Below are 23,768 nucleotides of genomic sequence, written 5' to 3' on the forward strand. Positions count from 1 at the left end.
GGAGTCTCGTTTTCGACCACAGAGCCACCTATCTACTCCCCTTACAATCGAATCCCCAATGACTATAGCCCTTCCACTCTTTTTCCCGTCCTTCCGAACAGCAGAGCCAGCCACGGTGCCATGAACCTGGCTACTGCTGCCTTCCCCTGGTGAGCCATCTCCCTCAACAGTATCCAAAATGGTATACCTGTTGTGGAGGGAGATGACCACAGGGGACTCCTGCGCTGCCTTCCTGCTCTTTCACTGCCTTTTCGTCACTCATTCCCTTTCTCCCTCAGCAATCTTAATCTGCGGTGTGACCAATTCGCTAAACGTGCTATCCGTGCTGACCTCCTCAGCATCGCGCATGCTCCAAAGTGAGTCCATCCGCAGCTCCAGAGCCGTCATGCGGTCTAACAAGAGCTGCAGCTGGACACAATTCCTGCACGTGAAGGAGTCAAGGACATCAGCCGTGTCCCTGAGCTCCCACATTGAGCAAGAGGAGCATGACACGGGTCTGAGATCTCCTGCCATTTTTAATCTTAAGCTTAACTTAGTTAAATGAAAAAGGAGCGAAAAGTTTTTACCAGTCACACGATAAAAAAAAAGAGAAATAGAAAAAGCCTTACCTTATCTACACACCACCGAGTCCTTTTTTTTTGGTTAGAGGAGGAGGGCGGGTGGGAGACACTACCCGTGTAGTGTCTTGGGTTCAGAAACGGCCCAAATATATAGGGTTTTACTTACCCAGCAGCCCCCTGGTCTCCGCCGAAAACAAAAGGAAATTAAGTTTACTTTGAAACTGACCTTCCCAGCTGATCACTCGCTCGCACTCTCTGCTCCCGAATAAGCTGCTGCAATGAAAGGGCAAATTTAGAATGATTGCTGAGACTGAGAGTAGAAACTTCTTTGATTTGTGCATTGTTACATTAAGCAATGCACCAAGGCTCCTTAGACAGCACCTTCCAAACCTGCAATCTCTACCAACTGGAAGGACAAGGGCAGCAAATGCATGGGAACACCACCACCTGCAAGTTCCCCTCCAAGTCAGACACTATCCTGACTTGGAACTATATCACTGTTCCTTCACTGTCGCTGGATCACAATCCTGGAACTCCCTTCCTAACAGCACTGTGGGTGTACCTACCTCACATAGACTGCAGCAGTTCAAGAAGGCAGCTCACCACCACCTTCTCAAGGGCAATTAGGGATGGGCAATAAATGCTGGCCTGGCCAACGATGCCCATATCCCATGAATGAATTTAAAAAAAAAAATAATTTCTACTTTTTGTTGGTTAAAATGAAATCCTTTATTAATTATACATAGTGTTTGTTTTTAGAGTCTATGTCATAGGGTCATGTGCTTCACACAGAATTCGTTCAATATATTTGACACTGGTCATTTCTTTTTGCTTAAAATTGTTCCTTTTGTCAATTTGAGTCATTTTCACAATTTCATATTTGGACAAGCTAGGGCTGAATTGTAAGTGAGTGGGTCGGAAGAATGATTTAATGTTTCTCTCTCGGAGACAATGATCCAAGGTGCCGACTTGTTTACTGCAGGATCTTCAGGTTGAGCAGTTGACAGTTTGTACTATGAAGTGCAGGGGGAAAGGTATTATTTCAGAATCCCTCTGCTCAGCTAGTAATGACAGGTACCTCATATTAACATGGCACTAATTACTGCAGCTACTCATCACCAGTGAGAATCCCCTTGTTAAAGATCTCCGAGAAATATTTTGCTGTTTGTTCTATAATTGAGGTGTATGTGTTTATGAAAGCAATTGAAATCAAGTGAGGTGAAATAATGTGCATTTACAAAACCTTTGGGTATCTATCAGTTGTTGGAGTGTATATTTTAATGAGCACTAGGACACTGCCTGCTATGAGGGATTACAAAGATCAAGACAGCCTTGAAATTTGTTTTTTTTCTTTTGAACATTGCAGGATATGGGCTGATATGTTGGTATTTAAATAGGATGTGTCAGTTTAGGTAGAAGTAGACTGTTTCTAATTGGGTTGAGAATGAGGGACTTTAATACAAGATTAAAGGTACGGAATTCAGAGCAGAGGGTAGGAGAAACTTTACACATAGTTGGGAGGCTGTGGAATTCACTTCCAGGCTGAGTGGTTGAGGCAGAAAGTATATCAACACTCAATCTTAGATTGGACAAGTAGATGAAGGGATGTGGCAACAAGGTGGGTAAATGTGACTAACAGGATAAAGACACTGTGGACTGGTTAGGTTGAATGGCCCCTTTCCGTGTTGTAATTTCTATTCATGAGGGTCCCTTATGGTGCCATGTATCCAATACGTACACACAGTGGACCCCACTCAGCTTTCCATTGTAATTGCAGACCACTGAAAGATCACATTAGGTGGTGATGCATGTAAACCTGTGGTACAATATGATAAACTGCTCAGAAGGCTTGAGTGGTCTGATTTTGCTCTTTTTCATTTACCTGCATATTGTGTTCATCTAGCTTTGAATTTGGGAGAATGTTTTGATATTCATTTACTAGTGTTGTGGCATAACATGTCCAATATACTGTGCCACTAAGGCTTCAGTTTGTGTTTCTATAATATACACTCCAGCCTGTGTGCATAGTATGTATTGTTAGACTACTCTGATCAATCATTACTGAAATTTTGGGTGAAATTTTCTTGGCCCTCTCTTTTCCCCACCGCTGTCCCCTCCTGTAAGCTGCTGAGTTGGTCCATGACTTCTCCTAGTGCTACTAGAAATTACAGGAGATTGACATTCATCAGATCTGGGCCCGTGTTATCCTCCCCTTCTGACAACCTATCTGGGTTGAGGAACTTGCTGTCTGGGGAACATGGGACATGAACCCTAGCCCTGACACTCTGTGATGTCTGACACAGAAACAAAACTCAACTGTTAGCCTTTTACTAAATTATTTTACTAACTTATCTGAAGAAAATCCTTAATTTGCTATCCTAGTGAACCCATTGCAGTGTTACTGCAGTATGCTAGTGCAGCGTGGGAGGACTTGTTCATCATAAGGACTTGGTTTAATGATGAACTCTTGTTTCCAGCCAGTTTTCTCCCCTGCTTCCCCAGAGATATTCACTCCTCTCCAGGTTTGATTCCACAGGCACTGACTGGCTGATGGTATCTGACCTGAGACCATTAGTCATGTGTCAACCCTGGTGGTCAGTGCTATCAGACTCTTCCAGTTTTCCAGTGTGTATGGGATGGCAAGTATCGCAGCCAAGCAGATCCTGCTCCTATCCGACATGCATTTCTGGCAGGAAAATAGTTATCTGATTTAGTTCCTTTCTTTAATAGATTCTTTCTCTTGCGATTTGATGGCTAATTCCAGGCCCATTGTTGAACAGAGCTCTATAGACCAGAAAGAGCTCAAATTTGAGCACTGACCTGTGCTGAGTTCCTTCACCTTGTAAGTAAATGTGCCTCAACTGGCCTCAGTGCCCCTGGACTAGGGATGAGGAGAGAGAGCCATGGTTCCTACTGCTGATGGCTTTCCACCGGCTCTTGCTAGAAAGTTATGTCTCTCTGTGTATCTATCAACGTGTGGACAGGATTTGTCAGCAATTGTGATATCCCCATGGATGAATAGTCTATTGATTCAGTTGCAAGAAGAATGACTGCTTGGGATCTGGACAGTGCTTAAAGAATTGTACCCCAGTAAGGAGTGAGCAATTTGAAGAGGAAGTGACAAAATTGGTTTAAAACGAAAGTGCAGCAATTTTTTGTATATTGCATCTGTAAACCTTGATCTGATTATTTATAGAAATATATTCTGAATATTACCAATATTGAAGAATTGTGACAGGGAAAATACCTGATAAAAGCCCAGAATATTTCTCCCACAATGGCTCTTGCTGCAGCATTGGAGATTGATGTGCTTGATCCTGTCTAAACCAATTTCTGCCGGATTAAGGAAGCTGCTGGATAAAAGCAGTCAGCTTTACTACAAGATGATGAATGATGGTGATGGGTGTGTGAAATTGCTCTGGATTTTTCAGACTTGTGGATTTCTCTCAAAAAAAAAAGTACAATTGGAAAACTTGCCTCTGTACTGAACCGATGGAGCTGTGTTCGTGAGGTTTGGTAGGGTGACATCAGTTGAGTGTGTCTTTGTAGCAAGTGAGACTGGTAAAGTGACCTGTGCTGAGTTCCTTCACCTTGGCATGGGTGGAAGTAAATGTGCCACAACTGGCCTCAGTGCCTCTGGACTAGGAATGAGGAGAGAGAGCCATGGTTCCTACTGCTGATGGCTTTCCACCGACATTGATGGCTCCAGGGGTTTGTTTTCGAGCATTAATGTAGTTTGGGTGGGGGTGGAAGGAGAGAAAGCTCCTCTACCTCTTCCCCCAACCAAAAATGTGCAGTGACTGACTTTTATGTGGGCAAGAGTGGTAGCCATTTTATGTACAGCAGGATCACACAAGCAGCAATCTGATGACCAGGTAAGTTTTATTTTTTGCTTGAGATTGGAGGGGGAACTTTGGTCAAGCACATTGGGAGAATTCTCTGTGCTCTTCAAATAGAGGCCTGGGATCAGAAGCATCCATCTGAAGCAATGGAGCAAGGAAATAGGGCCTCAGATTAATGTCCCATCATGTGTCAGTTAGTGTGGTTCTGAAGGGAGTGTTTGATTTCTGCCACTGGACAGCAATAGTGTATTTACACAACATGCTCTTTGTATCTCTCATCAGTAATGGAACAGCTCAACAATTCTGTACTTAATGCATCTGTTTATTTCCCTTCAGGAGCTAGAATCTTTAATATTATTATTCAGATCCAACAGTTCTTCATTTTCTCTCTCCCCTCTCAACCCCCCCATTCCAAACAAATCTATTTGTAGTATGGATGTGGACAAAAGGACTGCTGTTTCCTTTTCTTCATGTGGTTTTCTTTGCATAAAGAGGTACAATTCAGTCTGAATTGTGATGCAGTTTACCCAGAAACTGGGCGGCACAGTGGTTAGCACCGCAGCCTCACAGCTCCAGCGACCCGGGTTCAATTCTGGGTACTGCCTGTGTGGAGTTTGCAAGTTCTCCGTGTCTGCGTGGGTTTCCTCCGGGTGCTCCGGTTTCCTCCCACAGCCAAAAGACTTGCAGGTTGATAGGTAAATTGGCCATTATAAATTGCCCCTAGTATAGGTAGGTGGTAGGGGAATATAGGGGCAGGTGCGGATGTGGTAGGAATATGGGATTAGGGTAGGATTACTATAAATGGGTGGTTGATGGTCGGCACAGACTCGGTGGGCTGAAGGGCCTGTTTCAGTGCTGTATCTCTAAATCTAAATCTGAAACTGGAGATTTTTGTGAGCATTGTCACTGGTGCCTGTGTTCATTCTGTGTGCCTCCATATAATATTGCCACCTCTTTCTGATGGATCTACATAATATTGGAACTCCCAAAGGTAATATAAGAAGTCAATGTTTTGAATATAATCCAATACTGAAGCCCTATTTATTTATAGTGCCTCAGGAGCAATTTCTCCAGCGACTATTCAGGAAGCTATCTTATTTATGTTTCTGCCTCTGTACTTGTGTTTGCTCATTTTTTTTGCTTTATTTCTTTTTGACTTTTTTTTTGTTTCTTTTCTCTGCTCCTCTGATTTTCAGTGTTTTCACTGTTTGCCTCATGCCCTCATCTGCCCCTCTCTGACTCGCTCATACTTTCCACTTGCTGTGTCCCTTTCTGTGTCTGCCTCTGTTCTGTTTGGCTGCTTGCACACTCCTCCCCATGCCGTCTCTTCCCCTCTTTCTTGTGTGTTCTCTCTCTTTTCCCCCCCCCCCCCATCCCTACCTCCCCCTTGCTCCTCTGTCTCTCTCACTCTGCACATGTCTACGCAGGCTTTATCTCTCTCATTCTCTGTTGCACCCACTCCTCCTCCACTTGAGCGTGCATGGTGACTGTGGTTCTCGAGTTCTTACTCTTTGTCTTTCTCTCCCGTCTTCATTGAAATAGACTGCTAGGTGGCATCCAGAAGCAATATCTGATGATCTTCCTTTAATTTCCCTCCTCCCTGTGGAAGAACAACTGTAAATGTAATTATTTGTTGGGTAAACACCAATCCCCAGGTACTGAAGATTTTATGCAGCTTGCTATACTGCTGATTACATAAAGGAGATTAATAGTTGGGGGTGTAGATGAGGAATCGTGCGAAGGAGCAGGGCTTTAACCAGATGATTGTGCTGCAGAAGGAGCTCACCTCTTTATTCGGATGGGAGGCTTGGACTAGAAGGTTTGAGTTTGAATTTGAATTCTGTACAGTACATAAGACATGATGAGTTCATTAGCAATGACTTAGTTGAATTTAAATTCCTCCAGCTGTCAGAGTGGGATTTGTACTCATGTCACTAGAGCGTTAGTCCCGAGCCTCTGGATTACTAGGCCAGTAGCATTACCACTAAGCTACCATGCTGCTGGAACTAAACTGGGGTAAGGTATTCGCAGGCTTTGAGACTGAATAGCCACACAGTCCAGTACAGGGATTGAACCTGCGACTTTGGCATTATTAGCACCACGCACCATCTGAGCTAACTGCTGACAGTTCTTCTAATAAATGTATGAAAACCTGAAGAAAGTATTTATAAAATAAACTGTGACATTGGATCAAATATCTACTGATGCAATGGTGCATACAGTAGGTTATCCCTGGGACTCTGATGTCAGGAAGCACCTCTTCAGCAGCACATTCTGAATGGCACATCTATTATAATAATACAGTTTTTGTTTGCCCGAACTGTTTGGTCAGTTTAAAGGATGCGTCAAACTATTGTTCGGAACCTGTGGATGACAGTTGGTTAATTAGATATTTTAAAACCTTACTGTAAAATTTGGGTATAACAATTTTTGATCCATCTGATACAAGGTACCTGGAGTAAGGTGTAAGGTTCTCTGTTTAGAACCAGGTGTGGATCTTCTAATCTCTGCTCTGCAAGTAGTTTCAGGGAGGGGGCTGCTAACTGCAGTTTTTAAAAGTCATTGTAGTTTGTAGAATCCTGCTGTGTGCAATATGATTGTCACATTGATTTATGGGCAGAGCCTGGTGCACGTGGGGCGTGTGGAGAGTTAGTGCATGTGACCCACGTGTGGCTGCCAACAATCGGTGTGTCGCTGTCCCCATGTAACAATGGAGAGAGAGAGAGCGAAGTGGTGCAGATTCTCCCTGCCTGTTGTTTTAAAAGCTGGGATGGAAATCAACAAGAAGCACCAGGATTTGTCCTTTTCTCTCGCCTCCCTCCAGTGGTGTTAAAATACAGTAGCTGGGAGATGTGTACATCCGAGCGTTACCTAGAATCACCTCAGCAACGACTGCTGGTTTGATCAGCAGCCCCGCACTGGTCGTAGCCAGCAGTCATTTATGGCACAGAAGGAGGCTATTCGGCCCATTGAGCCCGTGTCGGCTCTCCATGGAGCTATCCAGTCAATCCCACTTCCCCGTTCGATCTCCATAGTCCTGCAAGTCTATTTCTCTTAGGTGGCCATCCAACTTCCTCTTGAAGTCATTTATTGTCTCCCACCCCCCTTGAGGGCAGCGAGTTCCAGGTCATTACCACCCGCTGCATAAAAAAGTTGCCCCTGCATCTTTTGCCCAAAACCTTCAAACTGTGTTCCCTAATCCTTGCACTATTTGTTAATGGAAACAGTTTTTCCTTGTCTAACTTACCTAAGCCTGTCATAACCTTGTACACTTGTATTAAATCTCCCCTCAATCTCCTCTGTTCTAAGGAGAACAACCCCAGCTTTTCTAACCTAACCTTGTAACTAAAACCCTCCATCCCTGAAACCATTCTGGTAAATCTCTGAACTCTCTCAAGGACCCTCACATCCTTCCTGAAGTGTGGTGACCAGAACTGGACGCAATACTCCAGTTGGGGCCTAACCAGAGCTTTATAAAGGTTCAGCATAACGTCCCTGTACTCAATCCCTCTATTTATGAAGTGCAAGATCCCATATGCTTTACTAATCACTCTCTCAATATGTCCTGCCACCTTCAAAGATCTATGCACATTGACCCCCACGTCCCTCTGTTCCTTCACACTTTTAGAACTGTCAGGATTGCAGCGGGACTGACCCGGGAAGTTTCAGAAGAAATATGTTCCCACAAAGAAAAATGGTGGGACTCCCAAATCTAGACCACAACCACCCCCGCCACCAACCAAATGTCAAAGAGCGTACGGAATAGGATAAGGCAAAAAAAGGAAGCTTAAGTCAGATGTCAGATACCTTGCGCTTAATACTGCAGAAAGCCAACAGGAGTATAGAAAATGCAGGGATGAAATAAAAAGGGAAATTAGGAAAGCAAATGAAAAAATTGGCAAATAAAATCAAGGAAAATCCGAAGATGTTTTTATAAACACATGAGCAAAAGGATAACTAAAGAAAGTGTAGGGCCGATAAGGGACAGCAATGGTAACTTGTGTGTGGAGGCAGAAGTGGACGTGGTTCTTAAAGAATTCTTTGCATCTATTTTCACAAAAGAATGGAATGATGCAGGTATTGCATTTAAAGAGGAGGAGTGTGAATTATTAAATGTTTTGAACATTGTGCAAGACAAAATATTAAGATTTAGCATCTTTAAAAGTGGATAAATCATCAGGCCTGGATGAAATCATCCCAGAATGATAAGAAAAACTAGGGAGGAAATACTGTAGACTCTTGTTAAATTCCAGAAAGCTTGTTGTGGAAGGATAATGCTGGAGCCTATCTTTACTCAGTTTCATATTTATTATACAGAATAAAAGGATTACAAACATGTAGCTCTTTACTCAAACACTCCACCAGTCTCAGTAAGTGTCTGCTTACAAGCGCTCAAGTAAGATTTCAATTAACGCCCTCCACCTGCATATAATCAAACAATTGATACACAATTAACAATAATATAAATAAAAGCAAAATACTGCAGATGCTGGAAATCTGAAATAAAAGCTGAAAGTGCTGGACTTACTCAGCAGGTCAAGCGGCATCTGTGGAGAGAGAAGCAGAGTTAACGTTTCAGGTCAGTGACCCTTCATCAGAACGTTAACAACTCTGACCGTCATTTTCCAATCCTTTCTGGCTACAGGCGTGGAACTGGAGGACTGCTAACGTGTAATTGTTAAAAAAAAAGGAGGAAGGCTTAGATGGAGTAATTATGGGCCAGACAGCCTAACTTCTGTGTAGGCAAATTATTGGAAAAATATTCTAAGGGATAATATAAATTATAATTTAGAAAGGCATGGATTCATCAAGGACAGTCAGCATGGATTTGTTAAGGGCAGGTCATGTCTGACTAACTTGATTTAATTTTTGAGGTGTTATCAAGAAGGGCCAATAAGAGTTGCCTTGATGTAGTCTACGTAGATTTTAGCAAGGCTTTTGATAAGGTCCCACATGGCAGACTGGTCAGAAAAAAGTGTCCACAGGATCCAAGGTAAAGTGGAAAGTTAGATCCAAAATTGGCTGAGGCACCAAACAAAGGTCAGTGGGTGTTTTTGTGCATGGAAGGCTGTTTCCAGTGGGGTTCTATAGGTCCCTTGCTTTCTGTGGTTTATATCAATGATTTAAATTTAAATGTAGGGAGCATGATTAAGAAGCTTGCAAATGATACAAAAATTAGCCATGTAGTTGATAGTGAAGAAGAAAGCTGTAGACTGCAAGAAGGTATCAATGGACTGGTCAGGTGAACAGAAAGGTGGCAAATGGAGTTGAATCTGGAAGAGAGTGAGGTACTACATTTGGGGAGGACAAACAAGGCAAGGGAATACGCAATAAATGGTAGGATATGGAGAAGTGTAGAGGAACAGAGGAACCTTGGAGTGCATGTCCACAGATTCCTGGAGGTAGCAGGAGAGGTAGATAAGGCAGTTCAGAAGGTATATGGGATGCTTTCCTTTTATTAGCTGAGGCATAGAGTATAAGAGCAGGGAGGTTAGCTAGAACTGTATAAAATGCTAGCTAGACCACAGCTAGAGTGCTGCACACAGTTCTGCTCAATGCATTACAGGAAGGATGTGATCTCCCTGGACAATCCAGAGTGGATTTACGAGGATATTGCCAGGAATGGAGAATTTTAGCTATGAGGAAAGATTGGATAGGCTGGAACCCAGGTGACAGAAGGGAGATTTAATTGAGGTGTATAAAATCATGAGGGGCCGAGAGAGAGTGCGTAGGAAAGAGCTATTTCCCTTAGCAGAGTGGTCAATAACTAGGGGCAGAGATTTAAAGTAATGGGTGAAGGATTAGAGGGGAGTTGAGGAGAATGGTTTTTCACCTAGAGGGTGGTGTGGGTCTGGAACTCACTGTCTGAAAGGGTAGTAGAGGCAGAAATCCCTATTGTATTTAAACAAGACTTGGATATGCACTTGAATTGCTGCAACCTACAGTGCTATGGGCCAAGAGGTGGAAAGTGGGATTTGGTTGAATAGCGCTTTTTCAGCTGCACTGACGTGATGGGCTGAATGGCCTCCTCCTGTGCCATAAATTTGTTTGTTACTCTTCTACTCTGTATTGGTTGTAATTGGCTGCTGCCTTGGAGAAAAGGATTGAAGCAAAATAATGCGGTGGTGGGGGAGAGAGAGGAGAATTGTTCCTTCACACAGGACATTTTGAAAAATCATCTCGGTTTGGGTCCATTGTGGAAGTTTTAGAAGACACTTTAAATTTCCTGCCAATAAAGCTCGGAAAAGGAATATGGGGTAAAGGAAGTAGTTACTGTCAAAGGGCTTGTTTTATTTTTAATTCACGCTGCACTTGTTTGTGGTTATAATGAGTAACTGTCGAGGCTGGGATTAGAAGATGACATCTCTGATTATATAAGTGCTATGTCGACAGGATTATTTTTTGAACGACCTCTCCGTCTGTTCTTAATGAATGATGATTTGTTTTCTGACACATCCACGCTCGCTGGCTTCCGGCATTCACAGGCAGATCTGTGGCTGCCTAATGCAAAACAGAATGATCACATCGCATCCTAAATATCACCCCTTCTTCAGGCAGGGGCAGTGATTCTTGCTGCGGAACAGTTCCATGGGTGCTCATTGCTTTCTTGCACTGAGACAGTCCAGATCATGATGGCTGTCGAGCTGTTTAAACTGTTCAAGGGCATAATTCACTTTGCAGTAGACGGGAACCGGAGCCAAACCTTTCCTCCACTGATCCTGCTTTCCTCAACGTGAGGATGCTAAGACATAGGAAAACTATAGGAACAGGAGGAGGCCATTCAGCCCCTCAAACCTGTTCCACCATTCAATTAAAAGCAAAATTCTGCAAATGCTGGAAATCTGAAATAAAGCCAAGAGCTGTAAATACTCAGGAGCTCTGGCAGCATCTGTGGAGAGAGAGAGAGAAACAGAGTTAACGTTTCAAGCCTGTGACCTTTCATCAGAACTGTTCTGGTGAAAGGTCACAGACTTGAAACGTTAACTCTGTTTCTCATTCCACAGATGCCGGCAGACCTGCTGAGTATTTCCAGCGCTTTCTGTTTTCATTCCTCCATTCAGTTAGATCATGGCTGATGTCCATCTTAACTCTATCTACCTGCCATGGTTCCATATCCTTTAATACCCTTGTTGAATCATAATCTATCAATTTCAGTTTTGAAATTTTCAACTGACCTGCAGCTCAACAGCATTTTACGGGAGAGAGTTTCAGATTTCCATTACCCTTTGTGTGAAGAAGTGCTTTCTGACATCACCTTGAGCAACCCAACTCTAAATTTTTTTTAAATTCTTTCACGGGATGTGAGTGTCACTGGCCAGGCCAGCATATATTGCCCGTCCCTAATTGCCCTTGAGAAGATGGTGGTGAGCTGCCTTCTTGAACCGCTGCAGTCCATGTGAGGTAGGTACACCCACAGTGCTGTTAGGAAGGGAGTTCCAGGATTTTGACCCAGCGACAGTGAAAGAACGGTGATATAGTTCCAAGTCAGGATGGTGTGTGACTTGGAGGGGAACTTGCAGGTGATGGTGTTCCCATGCATCTGCTGCCCTTGTCCTTCTAGATGGAAGAGGTCACTCCCTTGTTCTGGACTTTTCCACCAGAGGAAATACTTTTGCACTCTCTACCCTAATTATAGTAAACATCTCAATGAGATTACCAAGTAATCTTCTATATTTGTGGGAATACAAGCCTAATCTATGGAATTATAGTTCCTCTATAACTGTCCAGCTGGAAACAGTTAACTCATCTGGGACTGCGGATCAAATCAGGTACTTTGCTGCCCTGTGTAGCTAAGTTCCCCATTACCTGTTATACTTATGTAGTTCAGTCATTAGGGAAGCACCTTTATTGAAAAAAAAAGTTTTTTTTTTTAATGCTGAGCTATTGTAAATGCCAGGGCATAAAGGCAATGCACTGGCTGTTAATTGCTGCTCATCATTTATTTCAGTGAGTCCTTGCTTCTCTATTTGGTAATTGTGGTGCTAAATTTCCTTATCGTAAGGAAGAACCAAGATGAGAGGCTAAGGGCCATAGTGGAGGACCCCAATCAAGTTGTGAAAGAGTAAAAGGGATGACTGGATGAATCAGGAAGTAATGATTAAGTGACATCAAGCTTGATTTGGAAAACCTGGAGTTAGAAGGGGCAGAATGACGAATGGTAGGTCTTTGTGATCCTGGGAAAAGAGCTGGGGTAAAGGACAGTGTAGTTACTCTTAAAATTCAGCACTGAAGATGTGGGGCAGAGGAAGAATGCGAAGGTTGGATTGCTCAGAACTTGGAAAAGACTGAGGAGAAGCTGAGCGTGCGGGAACCAGACTACATAAGGTTGTCAGTAAACCAAAGTATCAATCTTGGAGCGTGCATTTTCCTGCAGTTGTTCTTCTAAAATTTGTCGAAACTTGGACAAATGAACACTGGTTATTTGCATGAGTGTTTTTGCTTCATGAGTGATGGGCTGTTACTACAGTCAGATAGTTTAAGAAACACTCCATTCAGACATTGATCTTTTTCTCTGCTGAGCCAGCCTCTTGAGTTTCAGCAGATAATTACTGCCCTTTGGGACCATGCAACAAGGGAAAAAATCAAATCAAATAATTAATTATGGTGATTGAAAGGATGACCTGATGGGAAATCTCCAACAGGTTTATGCATTCTGAACTCGGGTACTTCTGAGTAAGGCTGCTGTTTGGAGCGTTGTGTTGAAACAAGGCGGGGAGAAGGTGAAATCTCTGGGGCCCTGTCTTTCCTTTCCCCGTAGAAGTGTGGCTCCTGTTGACAAATACCTGTGGTCTATGTCAGTAGGTTTGGAGTGTGTTTACAATCCCACAGTGTAAGGAGTGAGAAATTAAAGTGTATTTTTGGTAATGCTAGATAGGATTCTCCTGGTGTGATTACACCATTGTGTGTTTTTCTTTAGGACTCTTTGTGAAATGGAGGTTGCCATAATTTACTTTTGGAATCTTGAAGTTCAGGAATGTCTGTGATTTTTGTTGGATTATATTACAGTGAGAGATCAAAGAGCCGGCGCAGGCATGATGGGCTGAATGTCCTCTGCTTTGCTGTATCTTTCCATGATTCTAGAATCTGCTGAAGGGAGAGTTCTCTTGCTTTGTAAATGGGTGCTGCATTGTTCACTATGCAGATCCGCTGTCTGTGAAGTGAAATAACCACAGCAGCAAAGCTGTGTGAAACTTTGGGAAGAATTATATGTATGCTTTCTCAGCACCTGGACAGGCCTGTCTTCAGTTTCTGCATCTCTGCACAGCTGGTCAGTTAACCTCAATAAAAGTGCCAATAAAATGTTCAGAGTGTGTTGAAGATATTTAAAAAGAAATCCCCCTGTCTTGGGGCCTTTGGTTATTTCTGTTCCAGGTAATCCATAGAAAGCCCACAGTACTATTACTGCATCAAATGTAAAATTAAGTTCCAGTTTTGTTTTGTTCCAGCAGTGATTTCACATTAAATATTCTGTGGAACTGCACATTTCCCTCCTTGCAGATAGAAAATCAATTTTGAAGACGTCAGGTGAAAGATGAATGTGTATGTTTTAAAAGCTCAAACAGATCTTGTGCTCCTCCGAGATGGATGTCTACATATTGTAGCCCAATACAGTGGAGACCTGATTACAGATTTAATGAAGTGTTCAACCCTTTGGTTTTGTTTATTACAGGTGAGTTCTGAATCGCAGTCTCCTTGCTCTCCTCCTCTTCCAGTGGCCCCGCCCAATCCCTCCTGCTACAGGCCATTTCATTCTAACAGCAACCTAAACCTGGAATATTTGCCTTGCTGCCACGATGAGACCTCCAATATTTGGAAGGCTTTGTGCTCTCGCCTGCAGAGCTTGCTCAGTGATGACTCTGATTTGGAGCCTGCAATTATTACTTCATGTTCCAGTAAGCAGCAACCTTATTTTAATTGACTTGCCCCCTTGCGGTTTTTGCCTCGTCTCTTCTAAGATTGTAATTTCTCACGTCCATCTGGACTTTCCTGTGCCTCACCCCATGTGCCTATCCTTCGTGTGTTGGCAGGCCATTCTACTGCTGGGTGGCAAGCCCAGGGGTCGGCAACCTATTTTACCCAAATAGCCATTTAATAAAAAATTGCCTTAAACAAAAACTATTGGGAGCCTCAAGACGACGAAAATTAAAGAATGGAGTAAAGGCATCAGCATACCTTAAGAGGAAAAAATAGTTTATTGCGAATCTAAGGAGCATTATGCAATTATTTGATGATGTGAAAAGTAATTTGCTTTAACCTCTGTCTGTTACTTATAAGAATGACCACTGAATTTCATGTAATTTCAATCTTGTAGATAGGGCAGGTAAAAATCCAGTTTCTGCAGCTCAGGAATAGGTTAAAAAAATTACTTTTGTTTTCACAGTTGAATCTTGATGCTACCCAAATCTTAAATTTGCCTTCGGTTTTATCATCTTTTTCCTGGAGAATCATAACGGCATGTTTTCTTTCACTTCTCAGTGGATATTTTTCAGCAAAGCTAACAATTGTCAGGGAGAATTCAATTTTTTTTGTCAACATGAAATATTTCACCCATATCACTCGCAAGTCCTGTTTGGCTTGGCAGCAAAACAAATTCTAGTCATCTCGGCAAGTGTGACAAATTGCTTGTGTATGATATTTCTCCCAATATTATTTATATAATTTATTAAATTCTAGCATTAAATAATTGTGAATGCTGAATTCTTTAACATCTATGAATTGAATCATGAATGTAAACATCTAGGAGACTGCCCTGTTGAAGGCGGTTTGAACTATTAATTTATCTTTTTAAGACCACAATTACCATATATTTTACAAAATAATCCCTAAAAATTCTATTTTGAAGCTCAATAGCATTGAAATTAAATTTTTGATTTAAGGAAATGAATAACTTAATAAGGAAAATTGTGTTGCTGTCTAGTTCTTTGATTTGTCATTTTCTTGACTTAATTTTTTAGGCTTTTTACATCATAATGCTATCCAACTGGAAAAGGATGTTCGAGTCACATGAAGCTTCGGAACCATAGGTTGCCGACCCTGTCTAATCCTGACCCTCTCTTCAGTTGACGTCAGTATTTGTAGACCTTTCAGCCAGGGTCATTGACCCTTGGGGCGATGGGGATGGGTGGAGAGTGTGTCCAGGGTGGGCAGAGAGATGGCAGGTGTAGTTCAATATAGAAATCTGCAAAATAATACATTTTGGAATGGAATATTCTAGAAAAGGATAGGAAAAGGAAATATACCTTTTAACAGTAAGATTTGACATTGAGTAGAAGAACAGGGGGACCTTGGGGTGTAGATACAGCTCATTTAAGATGACTATATGAGCAATTAAGACCATAAAAGTATCATTGGTTTTGTATCCAGAAGCATAAAATGCACAAAGAGGGAGAAATGTTGAACCTGATCAGGTCTTTTATTAGCAGCAGCTGGATCCTTGTGTACAAATTTAGACGTCCTATTATAGGAAAGATATAAAAGCAATGAAAAAGATACCACATCGATCAAGTTAAATGCTCCTGGGGGCTACAGTCATGAAAGAACTTGAGAGATTGGAACTTTCTCTCCCACAAGACCTGACGATGTTCTTCAAGATTGTGAAAGGTTATGGTGAGATAAATAGTGATTCTTTTAATTGTAACAAGAGGACACAAATTGAGAAAAAGAGAATTAAGGAGGAGGTTAGAAAAATGTTTTTCGACAGCATTTGGTTGGAATGTGGAATAATCTACCACAGTCCATCACTGAAGCAGAGTCTATGAATTCTTTGAAGAGGAAATAATATAGTTGCTTGAAAAAAGCAGAGTATTGGAGGGTATGGGAGCAAGCAGGAAAATGAGATTATACTAGGTGGCTCGAGTGAGGGAGAAACACAGGTTCCCCTCAGTCGGTGTCTATCATTGAAATAGGACATTTATGTGGCCAATGCATAATTCACTTTGGTCGGAAATGGCTTCATTTATTTAATATAGTCTCTATCTTTACGAAACCACATGTGTTCCAAATACCAGTATGCTGTTTTAAACACCAATCTGAAGTTTCTCTGGGCATTACCCAAAATAGGAATGGTCCTGTGCCCTAACATCCCTTCTACTGCAACCAATGACAGTTCTCAGCAATTGTGGATACTGCTTGCTTCAACTCATGCAGCACGACGTGTAAATCTTTTCAGGGAAAGATTGATTTTTTTCGTGAACAAAAAAATCGATTGCTGGTACAGATAACCACATAACAAGGCAAGCTTCTGCAGAGCTTAATAAAGTTGAGAGGGCGTAGGGGGTTCAGAGGCTATACAGTTTCCCAGCTACTTTTTGGTATTCCTTCAGTAGGCTGCTCCGGTAAGTGTTTTCTCCTTCCCTCCACATTGACCACCATTACTCATTTTCCTGAGTTTAAAAAAAAGTACGGTTTTAGTTTTGTAATGGACTCTTCAAAGCTATGTTGAACAAGAGCTTTGGCAGGATGAAAGTGGACGTGAATCGCATTATTCTGCATTTTTTGCTTGTTCATTCAAGTTCTCTCCATTTTGCCCCATTTCATCTATTAAAATAAAAAGAAGATTGCTGTTAATCAGTGTTCATCATTGCTGTAGTCTCGTGATTCATAGAAATTTCTCAGCTACTTCCCAGGTTGATCATGATTAATTGCTCGAGAGTTTTAATATTGAAACCAGTTATTTCAGGGTTGGAGGAATTGATTTGAACATAAACATGTAGAAGCGGAAAGACATAGCATTCTTTGACTTCTGAACTGTGGATTGGAATCTATGATGGGATGGAAGTTTCCTTGCTTGTTTTGTTTGTCCATGGGATTTGGCTGCTGGTGACTCGGCCTCCATTTATTGCCAATCACTAGTTGCTCTGAGAAATAGTGGTGGGCCTTCTTCTTGAACTGTTGCAGGAGTCACAAAATGTTAGTATGCAGGTTGGCCATGTGAGCCGCATGGAAGATGGCAGGATCCCCAAAGACACATTGTACAGCGAGCTCGCCACTGGTATCAGACCCACCGGCCGTCCATGTCTCCGCTATAAAGACGTCTGCAAACGCGACATGAAATCGTGTGACATTGATCACAAGTCGTGGGAGTCAGTTGCCAGCATTCGCCAGAGCTGGCGGGCAGCCATAAAGACAGGGCTAAATTGTGGCGAGTCGAAGAGACTTAGTAGTTGGCAGGAAAAAAGACAGAGGCGCAAGGGGAGAGCCGACTGTGCAACAGCCCCGACAAACAAATTTCTCTGCAGCACCTGTGGAAGAGCCTGTCACTCCAGAATTGGCCTTTATAGCCACTCCAGGCGCTGCTTCACAAACCACTGACCACCTCCAGGCGCATATCCATTGTCTCTCGAGATAAGGAGGCCCAATGAATGAACAGCAGGTAATAATGGGCAGAGCAGTGGCAAATGGAATTTAATCCTGAGAAGTGTGAGGTGATGCATTTTGGGAGGACTAACAAGGCAAGGGAATATACAATGGCTGGTAGGACCCTAGGAAGTTCAGAGGGACCTTGGTGTACTTGTCCATAGATCACTGGAGGCAGCAACACAGATAGATAAGGTGGTTAGGAAGGCATATGGGATACTTGCCTTTATTAGCTGAGGCATAGAATATAAGAGCAGGGAGGTTATGATGGAGCTGTATAAAATGCTAGTTAGGCCACAGCTGGAGTACTGTGTACAGTTCTGATCACCACACTATAGGAAGGATGTGATTGCACTGGAGAGGGTGCAGAGGAGATTCACCAGGATAATATTTCAGCTATGAAGAGAGACTGGATAGGCTAGGATTGTTTTCCTTAGAGCGGAGAAGGCTGAGGGGGACCTGATTGAGGTGTACAAAATTATAAGGACATAGATAGGGTAGATAGCGTTTTCCCTGAGAGGAGGTGTCAATAACCAGGGGGCATAGATTTAAGGTAAGGGGTAGGAGGTTTAGAGGGGATTTGAGGAACATTTTTTCACCCTGAGGGTGGTTGGAATCTGGAGCACACTGCCTGAAGGGGTGGTAGAGGCAGATACCCTCACAACATTTAAGAAGTATTTAGATGAGCACTTGAAACGCCATAGCATACAAGGCTACGGGCCAAGTGCTGGAAAATGGGATTAGAATAGTTAGGTGATTGATGGTCGGCATGGACATGATGGGCTGAAGGGAATGTTTCTGTGCTGTGCAACTCTATGACTTTAAGGCCAATGGAATGATATCCTTTATTATGAGAGGAATTGAAAATTAAAGAAAGGATGTGGTGCTTCAGTTATACAGGGTATTGGTGAGACCACATCTTGAATACTGTGTGCAGTTTTGGTCTCCTTATTTAAGGAAGGATGTAAATGCATTGGAGGCGGTTCAGAGGAGGTTTACTAGATTGATACCTGGAATAAGTGGGTTGTCTTATGAGGAATGGTTGGACAGACTGGGCTTGTTCTCACTGGAATTTAGAAGTGTGAGGGGAGACTTGATTGAAGAGTATAAGATCCTGATCAGTCTTAACAGGGTGAATGCGGAGGGGATGTTTTCTCTTGTGGGTGAGTCCCAAACTAGGGGGCACTGTTTTAAAATTAGGGGTCACCCTTTTAGGACAGAGATGAGGAGAATTCTTTTCTCTGAGGGTTGTGCGACTTTGGAACTCTCTGCTTCAGGAGGTGGTAGAGGCGCGGTCATTGAATATTTTTAAAGCGGAGGTAGATAGATTCTTGTTAGACAAGGGAATCAAAGGTTATCGGGGGTAGATGGGAGTGTGGAATTTGAAACACAAACCAATCAGCCATGATCTTATTGAATGGCGGAGCAGGCTCGAGGGCCGAATGCCCTACTTCTGCTCCTAATTCGTATTTTCGTATGTTGCAGTCCTTGCGGTGCTGTTTGATAGAGAATTCCAGGATTGTGACCCAGCGACAAGAAATGGATGGCGGCATGTGTCCACATCAGCATGGTGCGTGACATGAAGATGATGGTGTTCGCATGACATTGCTGTTGTACTTTGTAGGTGCTGTCATGGAGCTGAGATGCCTGAATTTAGCTTGGAGAATTGCAGCTATACCTTCTATAGTATTACAAATTGCTGTCTCAGTATGATGGAGGGGTGTATATGGGGTCCAGTGGCAGCAGTGTAGATTGCATTGTCCTAGCTGGTATCAGGCTTGAGTATGGTTGTGGCTACACTCACCCAGGTGAGTGGTGACAATTCCGTCATATTCCTGACTACAAAGGTCCCACATGGAATGATTTTAGGTCAGTGTCAATCTAGTCCTTAGTTTGACTTCATACCACAAAACTGCTGAAACTTTTGCACTAAAGTACAAATCTCTGAGACCGCCAGGCTGGTATGAGAAGTGGAAATATTGCATTCATTCAGTCGGGGTGTTTTGCGAAATAAAGAATGTAAATTTGTAGTGTGCTGTTTCACATCCTTAAGAGTGTCTCAAAGCACCTTGCAGCCTGTGGGATTATGTTGGAAGTACAATTGTTGTTATGTTGGCAAACTTTGGGGGCATGGTAGCATTTTGATTTTGTTACTGGACTAGTAATCCAGAGGGATGGACTAATGATCCAGAGACATGAGTTCAAATCCCACCATGGCAGCTGAGGAATTTAAATTCAGTTAATTTAAATAAATCTGGAAAGAAAAAGCTAGTATCAGTAATGATGACCCATCTGGTTCCCTAATGTCTCTTAGGGAAGGAAGTCTGCTGTCCTTACATGATGAGGCCTATGTGACTCCAGACACACAGCAATATGGTTTACTCTTAACTGCCCCTGTAAGCCACTCAGTTGTATAGGGATGGGCAATAATTGCTGGCCATGCCAATGACCCCCTCATCCCTTGAATCAATAAAAAATACCCAGCAACGTTAGATAATTTTTTTGTAGTGGTAGTTGAAAGAGGAATGTTGGCCAGGAGACTAAGAGGAATCTTTACTCTCCATATAGTACATTAGGATTTTTTCCATCCACCTGACAAGGTACATTTGGGTTTGGAAGGGAGATTCAGTTTAACATCTCAAGTGAGAGATGGCACCTTTGACAAAGCAGCACTCTCTCAGTACTACTCTGAGGTGTCAATGTTATTGCACATGTCCGGGAGTGGGGCTTTAACCCATCAGCTTGAATCATTTTGGTTTAAAGCAAATTGTTGAGTGAGAGCAGCGGGAACTTTTCCTCAAGGATAGGTGGCAGATTATGATGGGGCTCATTCTGATGAGCATTTTCCATCAGCAGGATTCTGAGATGAGATTACTGTAGTAAGTTTGCCTCCAGGTTCTCCATCTTCACATCCTGCAGAGACACCACAGCCATATTATTGTAACTTTCCAATCCTAAGTATACTGATTTTACATTGAAGCACCTGTCCTCTGACTTCCTTACACTTTCTTGTAGTTTTAAACAATATTGTCCCTCTAATAGGAGCTATCCAGTGAAACTGATTTTAAACACCGTCTAGTTCCCTATGCAGATCCTCAGCCCGCAAACTTCACCAGTCCTTTGGAAACATTGCACTGTGCTGAGCGCTGTGCCCTCTAGTTTTCTTAGCTATCGTCCTTCCTCTTCTCTACCCCAACCCCAAAAACCTTCCAATGTCTGTCAGCATTAATCAATCTTATAGATTTGCGGTCCAGCCTCTGAGTCCCACGGTCCAGCCTCTGAGTCCCGCGGTCCAGCCTCTGAGTCCCGCGGTCCAGCCTCTGAGTCCCGCGGTCCAGCCTCTGAGTCCCGCGGTCCAGCCTCTGAGTCCCGCGGTCCAGCCTCTGAGTCCCGCGGTCCAGCCTCTGAGTCCCGCGGTCCAGCCTCTGAGTCCCGCGGTCCAGCCTCTGAGTCCCGCGGTCCAGCCTCTGAGTCCCGCGGTCCAGCCTCTGAGTCCTGTTTCGCCTGTGTTGCACCATTCAGGAGGTGCCTGGATTTCCATGTTAATTTTTTGGTTGGTATCCTATGAGTGGGACTGCGCACACTGTGCCATCTTACAGGTCCAAAGCTTAACTGGAGTTGTGGTAGGGGTGGTGCCAAGCTACCTGCCTCTGATTGCTACCAAGCACCTACTACTACACAATGTGCTCCTTGGATGTTGGGCACAAACGAGATGGGTGTCCCACACAGTTGAATAGCCTGCTCATAATTGTTCAGAGTTTTTGAAAGTGCTGTTGCCTGTGGAACAGTACTCGCACATGAGGAGAGATGGGGTTAACAGAAAATGTCCATTGTGATAATTCGTTTTCCTCCTATCCTATTGTCAAGTTCATAGAATCAATTATTAATTTCTGGCTAAACATACTTCTTGTGCACATTTAGACTAGGGTTACAAGTGAGGAAGTGAAGGCAGAAACAGTGGAGCTGTATAAGAAGCATCTGTTTGCAGTGATGGTACTGAAAGATCTCGGTCTAGATTAGCTAGGATGGGCCAAATGGCTTCCTTCATCCACATCTATTTTTGATCCATTTGCAAGCTAATTTCTGTCCTATGGGGGACTATTTCCATCTTCAGGGATGGGGATAGGAGAGAGGTAACTTGGTTAATGATGTACACAATCTAATTGGATTTTGGGCTCATATCCATGTGCTGTTAGGTGTTAAAATGTTTACGTTCTGGAGGGCTGTCTGAGACTAGCTGAAACTGTCCCTGGAATTCTGAATTCTGTGAATGACACACAGCTGCCCCCTGAGACCCAGGCAGCAGAGACCTTGTTTGATTAGCACAGTGATACATGTACTGCACACTCCTCGAGATCTGATAAAGGTGTTGAGCAGTATTGAATAATTAAATTAATCTACAATTGTTTTACATTTTGAATGGATCTGAAGTGAACTGGCTTTAAAAACACAATATGATTTGGTCAGCGCTCCCGGAATGTTCCATTGGTTGCAATTATGTCAGTAATTGGGCTCCATGTGCTTTAACTGGATGGGCAGAGGGGGGAGAATCATTCAGATTTCGTCCCTTGGTTTGTGTTGAATTAACTGATCTCTTTCAGAGCAGCAGTTGAGAGGCACGATTAGCCACAGCAATCCCAACCAAAGGAGAGTAAAAGTCGGTTAGCATCCCTGCTCTTCTTTGCTGTCCAGTGACCTCTGTAGAAAGTGCAGGAGAACACACCAAGGCATACACTACCAAAGTAGCGTGTCACTGAAGCCTGCCAAGTGCCCTGGTATGCCAGTAATATCATGGACACCAATGTGTGCATCTTCAGTTGACAGGACAACCAGTCAGTGGAGCCCTGCTGCCATCAGACTAGCACTCTCTTCCAGTGGTGGTTTCCTAAGGGACACCATGACTTGGGGGTAAAGCTGTTGTCCAATCCAACAGCAATTTTCTTTCCCCAGAATAAGTGAGACAATCTTCTTACACATTGAAACCAGAACAGCTGACATGACCTGTGTGACACTTGTGGCCTGTTTGTTAGTGAACCCATTATTGTTTTACATAGAATGTAGAGCACAAAAACAGGCCATTTAGCTGGTGTTTATGCTCCACATGAACCTCCTCCACTCCTCTTCATCCCACTCTATCACCATATCATCCTTTTTCTTTCTCCCTCATATGTTATCTAGCTTTCCCTTAAATGCATCTCTGCTATTCGCTTCAACTACTCCATGTGGTAGTGAGTTCCACATTCTCACCACTCTGAGTAAGGTTTTAATGGTTTTCTCCTCTCTCCTAGCATGTGTTGGCGTCTGTCTTCAATTGCTCTGTGATTTCTCTAAGCATTGAATTCCCCTTGCTGGTTTCAAGTTACATACATTTTCTTTTTTTTTTAAATCTGTGTGCAAGACTTCAATTGAAATATAACTGCTGTCATTTTGCTAGAGGCAGTAACTAGCTCAAACTGATTTTTAATGTTGGCCCAATGATATTGAATAAAGATGTTTTTAATCTTGGGACAAGCTTCCCTGATGGCTCAGCTGGCTCAGACCATGAGTCACTGTGGCGTTCTGGCCAGGAGCAGTCATGTACCTCTGCTGAGTCAGCTGATCTTCGCTGGGGGAGACTGGAGAGACAATACAACAGGCCTCAATGGCCCTAATTAGGGAGGGAGATGTCAGTACGGGTTCCTGTCTGAATCACTATCCGGTACGGGTTCCTGTCCGAATCGCTATCCGGTGAGGGTTCCTATCCGGTGAGGGGTCCTGTCCGAATCGCTATCCGGTGAGGGTTCCTGTCCGAATCACTATCCGGCACGGGTTCCCGTCCGAATCACTATCCGGCACGGGTTCCCGTCCGAATCACTATCCGGCACGGGTTCCTGTCTGAATCACTATCCGGTACGGGTTCCTGTCCGAATCGCTATCCGGCACGGGTTCCCGTCCGAATCACTATCCGGCACGGGTTCCCGTCCGAATCACTATCCGGTGAGGGTTCCTATCCGGTGAGGGTTCCTGTCCG

General features: G+C 43.3%; 1 protein-coding gene across 7 annotated transcripts in view; it reads left to right on the plus strand.

The window, feature by feature from the left end:
- capn15 (calpain 15) overlaps positions 1-23,768 on the plus strand; it is a 289,848-nt gene that overhangs the window by 96,817 nt on the left and 169,263 nt on the right. Inside the window, exons 1-2 of one of the 7 annotated variants that reach the window (XM_068056651.1) lie at positions 14,116-14,295; positions 15,358-15,467. The exons of the other annotated variants lie outside the window; for them this stretch is intronic. The gene's annotated coding sequence lies outside the window, so the exon portion shown is untranslated. Of the gene's footprint in view, positions 1-14,115; positions 14,296-15,357; positions 15,468-23,768 lie in introns of those variants that run through there. 7 annotated transcript variants of the gene reach the window in all.

Source organism: Heterodontus francisci, chromosome 24 (genome assembly GCF_036365525.1).
Source record: "Heterodontus francisci isolate sHetFra1 chromosome 24, sHetFra1.hap1, whole genome shotgun sequence".
In the NCBI taxonomy this organism is placed as follows: Eukaryota; Metazoa; Chordata; class Chondrichthyes; order Heterodontiformes; family Heterodontidae; genus Heterodontus; species Heterodontus francisci.